We start from the raw sequence: 15,787 nt of genomic DNA, 5'->3' as shown, positions 1-15,787 counted from the left end.
CCTTCCCTATTTCTTCAGGGCACCACAAGGCAGCTGTAAGGAAAGCAAGGTGCAGAGGGCAGCACGCTGTCACTCACTGCCCCAATGGCCACCACCACTGGGGAGCAGGAAGGAAGACTTGCTTGGAATTAATCCAGATAATTACACCACTTTTTCCCCAGCAGGTTGAAGAACCAAATGGATTTGAGGGGCTTTTTCCAAACAAAACCACAAATTCCTTATCCATAACAATCTACTACATGATAAGGCCCAGCGTAGGGCTTGACTTTATATAATATTTTATATATAGATTACACAAACACATCTATGCTACTACAGTAAACATGCCAAAGAGAAAAAGTATCCAATAGGGATACAGTACTTACAAAGACTTTAACTGTTACCATTCAGAAATGAAGGATGGATTCTCAGCAGTCACCGCAGCTGCTCCTCCATCAGCGCTTGGTCAGTTTGCAGTTCACACCCAATTCACTCTCCCCACCTTACAGCATCTAGAGAGAAAGACAAACACATGAGTTGTCATACACTGCATTCATCTAAAAACAGCATCTTTATCAGTGCCACTGCACTGATTTTCTTCTTTTTCCCCCATCTACATCACTGAGTTTGAACTCATTCCCTTTGCCTTCCATTTAGCTGGACAAGGATGGGACTTCACACCTTTGAATGATAAAAGCAGCGCATTGAACAGAACAGGAAAATGTGCTGAAGTTAGAAGATCTGATTCTGATTCTCAGTCTGCTCTGTGACCTTGGAACGAGGCACGTCTCCGTGGCCCTTTTTCTCCTCTTTCTTTGCCTTTCTCGTGTCCTTAGATTACAAGCTTCCTAAACCCTGCTAAGTGTTTATATGGTACCAACCAGATAAGAGTCAGCGTTCACAGGAACCACCAGATAACACAAAAGCAGAAACAACGAATCTTATCAACCATTGCTCTGCAATAGTCCACTAAGGGGATACAAGATTTCAAAGTAATTTCCAATGGTTACTTCCATTGAAAATACAAATTCCCGTGACAGAAGACTACATTCAAGATTCACTGTTTTCTGTGTTTCCCTTCCCCACCCAATAACGTTCCTCCCTCCTCCAAACAAACTGACAAGGAGTTGCATTTCAGTATCCCTCGTGGTAGACACAGCTACAATATCCCTCTGCTATTCAGCTCTCACCTCCTAGCAGAGCTGTTGCAGGCTCCTGCTCAGCATCTTACTCTGTGATGATGCTCTGCTACATGCTGGTAGCAGCAAAGGGAATAAGGAGACCCAAGTCTCATTTCACCACCTGCAGACAGACATCCTCCCCCGTGGACAGACCCAGCCCCTTTCCCCAAGGGCACACACCCCTCCTTTCCCACGGCCTTCCCAACTCGTATTTTAACACTTTGCTATTTTGGTTTACGTAGCCAGAATTAGCATACAGGGATGTACATGCCTATGCTTAATGCCACGCACACATCTTCGAGGTAGGTTCTGTGGTTATGGGCACATACAGAGCATTTATATGAACCTCCCTGTCAAAACAACTGTCTGATTTCACCAAACCACAACTCAGTAGCATATACATTTCAGAGTTCAACCCATTTGTCAACAAACTATGTTTTCTGACATGAGTAGATAACATTCCCTAAAGCTTTGCAATGATTTAGGAACTGGACTTCTACTTCCAGCTGATCCTTAATCCTTCTTGACGCCTACTGAGGCTTTAGCTCAGAAATGTTTACTCTCCTGCTGGCAGCCTACAGCCTTTTAGAGAGTCTTTACCTTTCCAAAGTAATGCATCTGCAATTTCTAATGCCAAATGCAAATTGCCTGATGTACCGCTTGTGCCAGCTGGGTACAGCCCAGCCAAGGCTGCTCCAAGCAGTGCAAGACATGCCTCAGCTAGAGGAGGAACAAGCCCAGGCCCATGCCACTCAGAGCTTAAAAAGCAGACTAGAAAACGATGCAGGCAGTGCAAAACAGAGGCTATTTCCAGGATATCACCTTATCACAGGACTACATTTAGGGAGCTCAAGACCAGAGATGCTGTTATTACATCAGGCCCAGACTTCCTGCCATTCTCCTTAGCTACCTCTACATTAAGCCAATTTGCCTGTAATTGATTAAAACATCTTCTCCAAATAAAAAACCCACTTTTTATTTAGAGACATGAAAAAGAAGAAACTCAACGTTATTTTCATCAGAGATTCTGAGGAGGGAATTACAATTTCTGCTCTCCTTCCCTTATTTTTAATCTAAGCCAAAAATCACCGCAGAGAGGAGTAGCTCAAATGCTTTCTACCCAAGTTCCTTTTAATCGGCCATCTCCCGTCGTCAGCTTTGTCTGCTGCTCCCACTTACACTGTGCATCTTGGACTTATCGATCGAGCAAGCTTTAAATTACAGCTATCCACAGGGAAAGAAAAAAAAGCAGAAGAAACCATAACAGGAAAGAGCAGATCCGATAAAGGATTTCTGAAGGGCTACTCACTTGTGCTAAGAGAAAATCTTTCTAGAATTTCCTGGAGAGAAGGTCTGTGGGACTGAAGTTATCAGTGTGCTGCGTGAACAGAGGATGCGTAAATACAGCTCACAGGCTGAGTGGAAGGATTTATATAGAAAATGGTTCCAGTGGAAAGCATAGGAAAGCTTGGCAAAGTAAATGAAAAAATAAAGTACAGTATTGGGGACCTAACCTGTATCACTGGGTGCTTTTCATTGGGTTTATAAGAGCCAGTAACCTTTGGCTGTTCTTATTTCAGTTATCGTACAAACCAACAGTGAGAATTCAGCACTCTCCAAAACCACAAAATAATATTAGTATTGGAAAGGCAGAGTAGGAACCAGGCTTTCAGTGCTCAGGTGCCCCTCCAGCAGCTTGAGCATAGACTGCCCACGGGTATCACCCTTGGATTTCATCAGAAAGCATCTAACCAAAGAGATGAAGCTGACTCTACACCTCCACAATCCTCCCCCACATTACAGCCTACATCCCATACTGTGACACCGCAGCAGGTCATCCCAAATCCTTTCAAAGTGCATCATCGGGTGAAGGGGAACCATCATTTTGCCCAAATATCTTCTGTAACACGAAGGAAAGAGCCTTCCTTGGCAGAATGTGTCAACACCATCACCCCCAGTGTCACCCCTAGCAGGAAAGCTCCATCATCCTCCCATGGGTCACATATACAGCAGGCACGGACACCTCATGCTTAGGAAAACGTTAGCAGAAAATTTGCAGCTGAAAAGTCTTAACAAGACCACATTTAGTGTTACAGTGGAAAAGAAAGCATTGAAAACAATGCTCAATGTCTCACAGTCTGTGCTGAGAATGTAACCTGCTGTGTGGCTTTCCATGCCTTGTGCGCAAAGGAAAAATACAGCCTTATAAATCGGGATTTATGGCATTTGTCCTGAAGACCTCATGGCCTGAATCACAGTGGTTAGGTGCCCCGGTCTTGTAAATCTGTTGTGATTTTTAAAGATGAAATAGAAAAATTGGGATATTGTTTCCTCCGTGTGCACTCACAAAGTGCCTGCACGTCCATCTGGATTCACAGTGCTGCTCCTGCCTCCTGCTTCCCAATGGCAGTTACTGTTATTATTCCACAAGCACAGCCACTTTGGTCTCTCGATGCCCAGAAGGTTGAAGGGAGCTGACAGATTGGAGCTGGGAGCAGTGAGGGCTTCACACTGCAGATGGCACCGGCAGCTCCTCAGGCTCCTGCACCCAGGGCCAGGATGTGGGGTGTCTGCTGCAATGTGACCTTCCTGCTCAGCCGCCCGCTTCTCCCTACAAGGGGGAGCACAGGGCAGGACACAGCCCCAGTGCTGCTTTAGCTGCTTTCCTGCAGCACAGCCCTGCTGTGGCTCCCTGGCTCAGCCCATCAATGCAAGTGGCAAGGAAGAATACGCTTCACTTCAGCATATTAATAGCAAAAGGTGCTTGGTGGAGGATTTCTTTTTTCCCCAAGCAACGCGAAGATGCGTTTACCTGCTTGGAAAACAGTGGAGTATTAAGTGACAAAATGCAGCCACTGGAAAAGACTGCTGTCCTTAGAGGGGGAGGCTGGATGCCACACAGGAAGGGCAGATGTGCTAAGGGGAGTTCTGCAGTGACAATGTCAAATTAATGCCAAGTACACACATTTAATTAATTTTTTTCCCCAAGGAGGAAAAAAAGGCAAGAAGGAAGGAGCTCTTAATCATTAAAGAAGCAAACATTCTCAGATATAGTCCTGCCCATACACATTATGAACACAATCCAACAAAGCTATTGAGAAATGCCTGTACAACAGACAGCATTCCCACTCCTTCAATAATTTCACTTTCAGCAGCGGTAGCACAGAACTAATTTTGCAGGAATAAAACTTAGATGTCTAATTTAGTTTTCGATTTGCCCACTCAGGAAAAAGTGTGAATAGAAGTAGAAATTTGGGATCAATCTCTCCTTTAGAACATGGTGCTCCCTATCACTGCAAACGCAACATGGCAAGTTTCTCAAATGTCTCTTTATTTGTTACTGGAAGGGTTGCCACAATATGGCGAGAACCTTGAATACCAATCACAGCTGTCTAAGACCATCACACCATGTTAGCCAAACAATTTATGTGATTTACCGTACCAATAAAAGAAGGCAAGCATGAGTAAGTTTTCATAAATCAAGCTTATTGGGCCGGATTCTGACCCATGATTATTCAGGCATACAAAACACTGCAGCTCATTACCGGTACATAACTCACTGATCTTAGCAGTAGCAATGTATGGCATTAGAAGCTGTTAAGACAGGTACCAGAAGAAAAAAAAAAAAAAAAATCAACCTGACTCTAACATATATACAAGGGCTGATGCATACACACACACCTTTCCACTGGCTTGTTGCTAGCTAGGCATATCACAGACATTTTCCCTAAAGGAAGTGTCAAGGTCTGTGCAAAGGCACTGGGCTGTCGTGTAGAGCATGGCCCCAGGACCTCGTTAGGAAGGGATTCAGTGGTTCAACCCAGCACCATGACACACGTATGTATTGATTTCAGATTTACAGTGAACATCAGCGTTATCGCCCCTTGAGGGGAATTGTGGCTGCTATGGAATCACCTCTCAATATTCCCCTCCTTGGTCACTAAATCCTGATAGTCAATAAAAGTCAGCGAGCACAACCGACGCTATCACAGCAGCCTGTGCATACCTTGGGGTAAAATTTGGCACGCTTAGTGTCTGCCTATTAGTTAGAACGATTTTGCAATTAAAATCCCCAAGGCATAGAGCACACTTAAACTTGATTTTAATAACCTAATGCACAACATATCTCTGTGCTGCAACCTCTCCCCGGGCTCTTTAACATGGCACACGCACAACTAAATGGCACCCAAGCTGGAAAAAGGATTTCTCCTGAACTGGAAACGCAACCTCACAAGTAGCTCAAAAATACACTTTTCTTTTTTTAATAGAACCCATGCATTCCTATTGCAACATTAGGGCTTCAGGAAACAACACAGCCAGAAAACTGAGTTCTGGGCTTTCCAGATTAAAAAAGCAGATTTCAGTTGTTCACACATGCCAAAACACCCAGTCAGTCATCCTCAGAAATGCTGAAGCAAGACTTCAGCTGGGATTGATCTGTGTAAATAAAAATGCCTCAGCAAGGCTACATCACCTGACAAACGACTTCCCTAATTAAAAATTGTAAGTAGACCATAAACAGATTTAACTGAGGATGCTTTTCACCACTCCACAACACAAAAGTCAATCATAGGACAACTGCCATGACACGCAAAATGAGAAAGGATCAGAGAGGTTTAACCCGTGAGGCTAACTGCAAACAATCATACACACTTTACCTAACATTTAAAATAAATAGAGCTATGCAAAAGCAGACTGGAAAGATTCCCAAATCAAGCCAGCTGATAATGTACAAATTAACGTTTTCCTCATTAAGACAGACTCCTAAAATTACTGACTTCCAATCAGAGGATAACAATCAAAGGACGGAAGTTGTTCGCTATTACTGATTTGATCATGTCTGACCTTAATTTGGTCATCAGCTCTCTGCTAGCCCATAAGATGGCCAGGCCATGGAAACAGAGTGATACTTGTTCATGCAACAATCTTGGATCCTTACGTGCCACTTCTCGTCAGCAAATCTGCAAGTGCTCTGCAAAGGACAGCTTTGTTATCCTCAATTCAGACAAGGAAATTGCAGCAGGAGGATAATTGCAGAGCCAGAAATAACACGTCCAAGTCCCAGGCTAATGGCCTAACTGATAAGTAACAGCACAGAGCATTTTATTAATGCAGAAGACAACTGAGGTCAAGATGAGCCATTTCAGTACTGCTACTTTTGAACTGCTGAAAGTGCAAAGAGAAAAGTGCAACTGCAAACTACATCAGTCAGTCCAATTAGTTCTTTACATTGGCCCTTGAGACTGAAAGCATACCATTAACTCCTTCTATCCACAAACGTGTACAAAACCAGCGCACCAGTGATCCTCTATATCCTGAGAAGTTATTAAGCACACTTTTAAGATACTGTGCCACAACAAATGCTCGGAGCTCAGTACACTTTCAAGAGGATTTTGCCAAGCAGGAAAAACAAATAAACATTTCTACAGGGAAAAAGCAACTGTAGAGAAAGGCAAAAGCAGATACAGCTGCTTTAAATCAGCTTAGGATCACCCACAAAAGACAGAGATCACAATCTGGTAATAAAGAAGGAATTGCTTACCTCCTTCCAAGGATCAGGACACACTAAAGACTCCAAAGGAAGCAATCTCCAAGCAGAGATCCTTCCCCTGCAGTGACCAGCCCCTAAATAAGGTTAGGGAGAGGTAGATCCAGGGCCCTCCCCATAGGGCCACACAGGTGAATTGCTTCCACCTGTGCTCCCAGGGCTGGCTACGCCCCTTCACCAGGTGCTCAATCACTGCTTCAGGCCATGACTTAACAGTACCCATGCAGCACTTTAGAGGATTAAAAACTGTAACAGCTCAGAGATATGCTTGGAAAACAAAGTTTTCCTTAGAATAGAGGAAACTGATGTCAATGAATGGAGCTCTGCTGTGTAACAGGCAGTGAATTGGCTGAGAGCTGGTGTTTGTGGGTCAGAAACAGCTGATGAGGATGCTGGTGCTGTCTGCTGCCAACCTGATCAAGAACTGGAGGTGGATAAAGCCTTGTTAAGCCTTTACAATCAAACATCATAGTGGCCTTTAGCCACGCGGATACCTGCTAAAAAGGCAACTGGATGTGCACAAGCAACCTAGATTTCATAAATAAATCAAAGAAAATGTTGATGCTGGACTTCAGAGGAGCAGGATTTGGCTTGCTCAGGGAACTAGCAGGTGCAGTGCAATGGCCAGCTGCCCTGGGGAGCAAAAGGGCTCTAGGAAGCTCCTTGATCTTCATGAAAAACCTCCTCAAAGCCCAAGAACGATTCACTCTGATGCACAGGAAGTGTAGCAGACGTGGCAGAAGGCTGACTTGGCTGAACGTGAATCTCTGACTGAGCTCAAACACAAAAAGAAAGTGAACAGAAGGTGGAAGTGGGGATAGCCTGCCCAGGAGGACTACAGAAACCTTGCCCAGACCTGCAGGGGTGGAATTAGGAAAGCCAAAGCCCAGGCAGAGTTGGAACTGGCAAGGAATGGGATGGACAAGACAGGTTCACTCATAGGTACATCTGCAGCAAAATAAAGGCCAAAGAAAACATCAGGTCTTTCTGAAGAGAGCAAGAGAACTACTGGCAAAAGGTGCAGAAAGGATAAGGCATTCAGTGACTGTTTGCATCACTTTTCACTGAGAAGTCCTGCTCTTAAGCCACCCACATCTACTATCATAATGTCTTTGTCCAGGACAATGAAGTGTTATCTACTGTAGAGGAATATTTTGTTCAGGAGCACTTAAAGCGGGCATCCATAAGCCTCTGAATTTGCAAAAGATTTCAGCAGAGAGGGCCCAGGTGATGCGGAGCTGCAGCATGTGATGCATAAGGCTGAGAACTGATTGTTTAGCACCAAAAAAAAGAGAAGGCTAATTAGTGTTTTCAGCTGGACAAAGCTCTGAGCAACGTGACCTAACTTAAAAGTTGGTCTATACCTTCTTCACAAGGTTAGAGCAGATGACCTCCAAAGGTTCCTTCCAACATTAATTATTCTACTATTTTAATGGTTTCTCTTTCACTTGTATATATTATGGGGCATTAACTTCTAAAGCAGCACTTGGAAATAATTATTCTGAGTCGATGCAATGCTTTCACATGCAATAAAAGATCCCATATATATTTGAGAAGCATCCTACTGCTGGTAAAGAACATCATGGCCTAAGAGCCAGTCAGCCAGAGCCAATTAAAGCTCCATCAGCCTCCCATGACACCCAAACGCCTAATTGAACTTGTACCCTCTGTGCGAGATGGAGGTTTTGCCTTCTTCACAGAAGCCCAAAATGGGGATTTCGCTGCTGTGCCTCTGCAAATGAAGATCATTATCAAAACATAACGATCAAAACAGGAGATGCCTGCATTGATTAAAATAATGGTATTCCTCCTCTAAGAAGAAAAGACGTCTTCCCTCGCAAAAAAAGACAATCTCAGACGTTCAGTTACAAATACCCACTTTAACCCTCCTGGCAAATGCAGAATGTGAGCAGGAGCAAAGGATGCACATGCATATTCTGAATTAAACTTCAAAAGCAAGTGGTTCATTAGCAGAACGTGATAAAAAGTAAGGCATGTTTGATTGAACAGCCGTGGTTTAGTAAAACCTGAGTTTGATTTTAAAAAGAAGAGAAAAATTGGAGTGTATTTGAACTAAAATATATAAACTTACAGTGAAAAAAATCAGTTGGTATTTATAGATACTGAACAATGCACTCATTATTATTCATGCTCATTACTGTTCATTTTGCTACTGTCACAAAAAATATGGAGAATGACTGACAGCTTTTAAAATATATTGATGTCTGAAGAATGAAAATAGCTGAAAGATCTGGAGTTTTGAATTCTAAAATCTTTATGCATTGCCAATATTACACTAATCTGATCTGACCTTAATTCCTTTTTCTTTTTCTTTTTTTTTTAATTTACATCTCCTCAATCTTTTGAGTTAATTTGAGTAATCTTTTTCTCTTTTCTTTCCTTCTTTTTCTTCCCTGGGAGAATTCATGTTGTACTTCTACTTGGTTTCAGTAAGCTGTGAAAAATCACTGCACATCAGAAAAAGTTCATGCAACATTTTTCCCTAATTAGTCCATAAAAATGCTAATTTTTCTAATGAACCAGATTGAAATATCACAGGAATAGGTAATAGTGCAAATACAGATTTTGCTTATGGGGTAGGCTTTCCGTTTTGCTAATCACTACAGCACTGGGCAACTTACAAAGCCAATACTGTAATGAGGTTAGAGAGGCAAAATATGCTCAGTCAACTTCTGTGCAAAATAATGTTAGTTACTTGCATATGCATCTACTCACAATAACCATGCATTCATTTGTAAATGTAAAAAAAAAAAAAAAAAAACAGAGCCCCAGTGTTTATAGCCTGAATTCTCAGCTGCATTGAATCCTTCCATTCCCATTACAAGCACAGCTCCTCTGCCTGTTTACTCAAGCTGAGGATATGACCATAAATCTTTATTCTGCCCAATTTCACTGTTAATACAGACCATTTCTGAAAGCAATAAAATAATACTTTCTTTTTTTTCCATGGGCCAGTAGCTAATAATGTCTCTAGTCTGAATTGTACAAGCAAGAGACTGAAATCACTGTCTGTATGCCCCACAGCATCTTCCTCTATTTTTTTCCTGCATTTACACTCTCACTCCTGCCTTCTGTGCTGTCACATACTGAGGCACTTGTATCCAAGCCACAGATCGAGGAAGGAGTGGTCTTTTTTCAAGTCAAAATCCAGTAGAATCAATGAGCTCTTAGAGGAAATCTCCTAAGGCTTGACCTTCAGGGTGGCCTTTTACTCTCTAAAGCCCATGTAAAACCAAGATTCTACCAGTCAACCCTTGGTAAAAGATTTAAAGAATAGGACTGTTGCCTATTGGTGGCATCAGAAATCTAAGCAGGAATTAAGCAGCTTGAAAAAGCCTTTAAATTCAACTTATCACTCTCCCAGAGCTCTCCATATATTCTTTATGACCCTGTGTTCCTTCACCCCTTTGATCATTTTATATTGAAGTAGTCTCTTGTTTAATACGTAGCTAAGATGACTGCATGATAACATCAAAACAGAAAGGAACATAAAGAACATGAAAGAATACGAAGTCAATAGCTTTGCCAATCACAATACATAAACAGCAGAGTTAAAAGCCGTGGTGTTACAGTGCTGTCTTTATGCTCTCACAAAGCTGCATGCAGTGCTAAGACCAACTACAGGCTGAAACCAATGATTAAAACTACACTGGGTTTGCTTTCTTCTTGCTTTAATTGTTCCTTGTGCTCAAAGGGAGATCTATGAATTCAGCACCTATTTTTGTCCACTATATCAGCTGATCTAACTGCTGGAAATAAGGGTTTCCAAGCAAGGGTTTCCTCAGAAGTCCACAAAACCTTCACCCTTGTACCTCCATCCTCACCACAGAGCCCAAGCCATCTTCCAACCTGCTCCAAAGGGATATTTGATGAGATGCAAAAGGGGAGAAGAGATGTTTATTGAAATCTCTCCCAAGCTCTTTTAAAAGCATTAATTCTAACTCAATAACAACAAGAAAGTCTTGTAACAAGATTTTGTCTTCTTGATACCCAACATCTTCCTGCTGTAGTGTTTACATAAAACTGTGCGGTACATGTTGGAAACCAGACGGACTGAAAAGTTGATGCCTACTGTCTAGAACTCATCTCACACTTGGTTCTCATGCCATATTTCTTGGCTGCCTACACTCATGCTAATCTGCTAAAAATCATTTTACCCACTTGGAAGGTGACATCTCACTTGCACTCAGTTCTATTATTCATCAGACTACCGGGATGGCAGCTCCCTGACTGACTGCTAATTATACTTTCCCACTGAATGTCAGTGGCAGTTGCATTTTCAGCAGCCATTTATTATTCTTCCCAAGGAGTCATGAGGTGGAAGCTGAGACCTATTGAAGTCACTGACAAAAGCCCCATTGACTTCAATTGTGTCAGGAATTCATCCTTTAACGGAGAGAGCTGTTTAAGCGCTGTTTAGTAATATGATGTCAACACTCTGAGATAAGAACTGACACCAGAACAACCTGCATATTACCAGCAGTGCCAGAATGGGACATAGCACTCAAGCCCTGCACACCATCAAATCCCCATCTCAAGGCAGTGCAACATTCAGATTTCTGGTGCCTACAGACAGAGAACAGCCTCTTGTCAGGTCCAGCTGTGTGTGTGCAATGTGCTGAGAGCAGCTGTGCTTTGGCGCTATGATGGAGACATTCATTTGGTAGGCTGGAACCATACTGTATCCTGTAGATGGGCAATAGATTCAGCACAGCTGTTTGCGTTTTGTGATAGCCTGCACACTGCAAAGCCCATCCTCAACGTAAGGGTATCAGCAGGCTGCAGGAACACAGCCAGGTCCAGGGGGAGGGAACAACAGAAGTCCATCATTTATCTCCTTCCCACCTGCATCAGCCCAGGCAGGTACAGGAAGGACAGCCATCTCCTGAGGGCAGCAGCAAGGACAAGCCAAGCTGGAAGGCAACATTTAGCAGATGGCTGGGACCAGCAGTGGTTTTAGCAGTCATCCTGTCCAAACCAAGCTGGAGAATATTCTGCATCGCTCCATCTTTCTCATGCAGCTAAATGATGCTGGCAGAGGGATGGAAGCCTACCATTTGCATGCAAATCATATTTCAAGAACCTGACTTTAAAAAGGAAGGCTTAGATACATTTTAAATCCTACTCAAGCCAAATTCTCAGCCAGACTTCACTAATACACATTTCTGGATGCTTCTGCATGAAGTGGATGCAGCTTGCCAGTCGTTGTTCCAGGCAGGCTTCTGCTCCTTCTGCACTCCTGTGCCACAGCACACTGACCTGAGGAAAACCACTGCCCTCACTTTGGGTGAGTGTCCAGAGCATCTAATTTACAAGTGTCTCAAAAACACATCTCAAGTTTGCTTTTCTGATAGCCTCTGTAGTTCTGTTATTCAAAACCAATGCTTTGTGCCCACCTCCCCCAAAAAATAATTCTTAAAAAAGGTTATATTAACAGTATTTCTTGTATTTGGAAGGACACACCAAGAAATACACAACACTAGCTGTGCAGTATGTGCTATGACAAAGTGGTATAAGAGAAGACAGAATGTAAAAAACTATTTTTGAATCAGAAGCAGAGCCCAGGAGAAAAAGATTTGAGATCACAAATAAATAAATAAAAATCTAATGCACACTGCACAGGTTGCTTGCAAAATTAAACAATTAATTCTGTGTAAACTAATCTATCAGGAAAGCACACTGCAGGGATCCTGATAGCTGGTCTTGCAGTACGCTATATTAAGAAAGGGTGCTTTAATGAGATCCCCGGAGAGCCTCCATGATGTTGGATCTTCCTCCTGGAAAGATCATTTTTACCCCATTTAGCTGCCAGTATGTTGCACCTCTGGTACACGTTTGAACAAAAAAAGCTATTAACACTATTATCAGTACCAATAATTATTGTGCTTCTTAGGATAAAAAGAAAACAACACAAAACCTTCTCAATATGTGGGATCCATCAGAAATAACATCTGCATATAAAAATCCACCACACTTAGAACCACTTGCAGCCAGAACAGTGGCAGCACAAAGACAGGTTTTATACAGGAGGGTGTAAAAATGCATATTTTATTTTAAATAATCAGGTCATTATTACATCAGTTTGAAAACTGACTTTTATTAATATTTCAGTTTTTATATAAGTAAATTTATTTTGTAGAGCTTGAACTGGACATCGCTAATGTAATAGACAGAATTATGATACCAATATTGATTTGCAGTAGTTTCATACTTCAGCAAGTTAATAGGTTAAAGAGCTAGTGGCAATACAGATCCAGCAATAAATGAACGCAAACCAACGTGCTATATCTGCTGTGTTATTGTGGTGCTGCCATCTAACCTGACACCATCTGCCATTAAGGCCCCTGGCCGACCTGTCTGAGGCAAACCACAAGCACTGGGTTTGGGAGGAGGAACCAACCTAGAGGAGCTCACCTATGGAAAGCCACAGCTGCAGTCAGCTCCCCAAATGGCAGCTGACTTGTGCACGTTTCAGACACCCCCTAATTGATTTCACAAAACTAGGAAACTGAAGAAGAGTTCAAATACAATCTTTCAGTCCTAATATTTACATTGGCAAACATTTGTTTATCAGTCGGCTTTGTAATCTCGAGGCTTCTGGAGAGCCTAGGACAGTCTCTTAAGTAGCTTTCTCCAGTTTTGATTAGCTGACTCCATCGCCAGCCCTATAAATATTCTTAACATTTGCACCCAGTGGACCAAGTATTTTGTTGAGCAGACTAATTGGTTCACAACCCCTGCTAAGTATCAGCCATATCATCCCTAACTGCCATAGGCAACTATCATCATTAGCCAAGTGACAATCTCCCAGAGAATTTTGGCTCTTTAATCTCAGTTTTCCCCAAGGACATCAGACTTATTACGGGTTAAACCTATCAGAGTTCGTTCCTTTCCTACGCTGTATATCAGCAAAGAAAGATAAACCTTGCAAACACGGCAATAAAAAGGAAGGAAATGTCCGCATATCCCTAAAGGGGCTGCAACGATCTGTAGACCTTGGGGCTAAGGCAGTAAAGACAGAGGGACAGATTTTGACTGCATACAAATCAGCTCAGGTCTGCCACCAGTTTCCAGGAGGCCATCCAGAGAAGCATGATTTAACTGATCCCACTCATAAGGGTGTGGTCCTTGATCCTTTGCTGACATGGTGTTAATGCCAAAATGCCATGGTCAGGGTTGTCCCAGAAGCTGCAGGAATGCTCCAACCCAATGACACCTGCCCTGAGCTCTAGCACTGGAAAGCCCCTCAGTGCCACACAAAAACTAAGCTACAGCCTTGACCTACACACATAGCAACCCAACAAGTAGAGCTGCTGGTGCTCCCACATTGGGAACGCTGGTGCATGGTGCCCAGCTATGGTGGGAAGGGAGCAGGGAAGGAGTGCTGGTGGACAAGCAAAGCTCTCTCCGTGCTACCCAGCATCTCTCATGGTTGGCACCTGGTCATTATTTTTGGTAGTCAAAGGTTATGTTAAGAAAAGAGGAAACACCAACATTAAGACGACACAAATTTTTAGGGCAAAATACAAAGAAGGCGGTTACTGGATGAGAAAGAGTGAAAAGCAGAGAAGAAGCACAGGTCAAAAGCTGGAAGAACAGCTGAAAAAGAAAATAAAGATGGGAAGAATGAAAGAAACTCAGAAGACGGATAATATACTCAGAGAGCCAGTGCCCGCTCCAAGGATGCCAGCTTCAAGCAGTGCACATCTGCCCCCAAACTTTCATTGTGACTCCTATATCTGGAGATTTAGGCAAGGAATGAGGGTTTCTTTCAATTAAAACAGCAACAAAAAATGTTCTCAAGAAAAACTTTAAACTGCCAGAAAGACCTGGAGTGTTAAGGAGTATTAAGATCCCTCACTTCAAAAGACAGACACATCACAGACATCAGAAGCTCACAGGATACTATTCAGAACCGTAGATGCTCCCTCTATTATTTTTCCTAAAATAGGGCAAAAAACACAGTTATAAAGAATTCCTCTCTTCATTGCACCTCTCCCCTTTCTAAAGGAGAAAAGCAATCATCTTGCTGCAAAGTCCTCTGGCAGTCTTCAGCAGCGAGCATCCTCTAGATTGCCTGTTTTTAGACCAAATTATTTGTCATCTTAAAAGTATCGTTAGCTCACTGATGCTGCAGATTCACCTGACCATTTAAGACAAGTATGGGAAATGAGATTTTTAACCACTGATCCCAATCCCAGCCTAGCTGAAGGCAGCGAGATGCTCGCCTATGTGCAGACAGTATGATTTGTAATGCACAACAGTGACTTTTGCTTTCCTTGGTTAATCAATGACAGATTCTCTTCAGCTCTTCCACTGTCATATTCCAATTTTTGTGCTTCACTTCTTATTAGAAGGGGGAGCAACAGACAGGCTTTGGCACAAATTGCACATCTCACGAAATAGTGAGAAGCTAGGCAACCAGCTAGTGGTCAAGGATCTCAGAGGGCATACAAAAAGGCAGAGCAGAGACCTTGTGTGTCTTTGGGTGGCCTTAACGATGCTCACAGGGGCAGTGTTTTGTTTTCATCAAGTATTAGTGCACACACCTCGACCCACCTAACACAACTCTGTGTTTGTTTCACAAACACTCTCCCAATACCATAAACATTGGAACAATCTCCAGATTTGCTTTCTTGAAACAGTGACTTTCCTCTATAACTTCCATGGGCTGCTGCAGGGATGCACTGATAAGCTGCAAATCCTTCATCAATTCTAGCCCAGACTCATTCCCTACTTTTTTCATGAGTTTGTTCTGTCTCATATAATGTTCGTGTTGTTCTGTCTTCTGTTTCATGTTATTTTTACCCTCTTTTCCCTACATTTCTCGATCAAAACAAATATTTCAGTATTCCTTCCATTTTCACCTTATCTGCAACATCAATTAAGAAAAAAAATAACAAGAGTGGTCAAAGCAGCAAGCCTGTCAAAGCTTTAGTTATTAAAAGAAGGTAGTGAAGGCAGCTCACTCGTGGTCACTGCCTCTTGTGTCCAACTCTGTAACAAAACCATTAACTACAGCGTTAACCATCAGAGCTACACTGCAGCAATACCCCCC

The 15,787-nt window shown here is 42.6% G+C and overlaps 1 protein-coding gene across 20 annotated transcripts in view; it reads right to left on the bottom strand.

Annotated features, from left to right (window-relative positions):
• CHL1 (cell adhesion molecule L1 like) overlaps positions 1-15,787 on the bottom strand; it is a 108,915-nt gene that overhangs the window by 79,085 nt on the left and 14,043 nt on the right. For all 20 annotated transcript variants that reach the window (XM_046900026.1, XM_040646314.2, XM_040646310.2 and 17 more), the window contains exon 2: positions 366-491. The gene's annotated coding sequence lies outside the window, so the exon portion shown is untranslated. The remainder of the gene's footprint in view (positions 1-365; positions 492-15,787) is intronic.

Source organism: Gallus gallus, chromosome 12 (assembly GCF_016699485.2).
Source record: "Gallus gallus isolate bGalGal1 chromosome 12, bGalGal1.mat.broiler.GRCg7b, whole genome shotgun sequence".
NCBI classification, from domain to species: Eukaryota; Metazoa; Chordata; class Aves; order Galliformes; family Phasianidae; genus Gallus; species Gallus gallus.
This window is presented reverse-complemented; position numbering and strand designations above follow the sequence as displayed.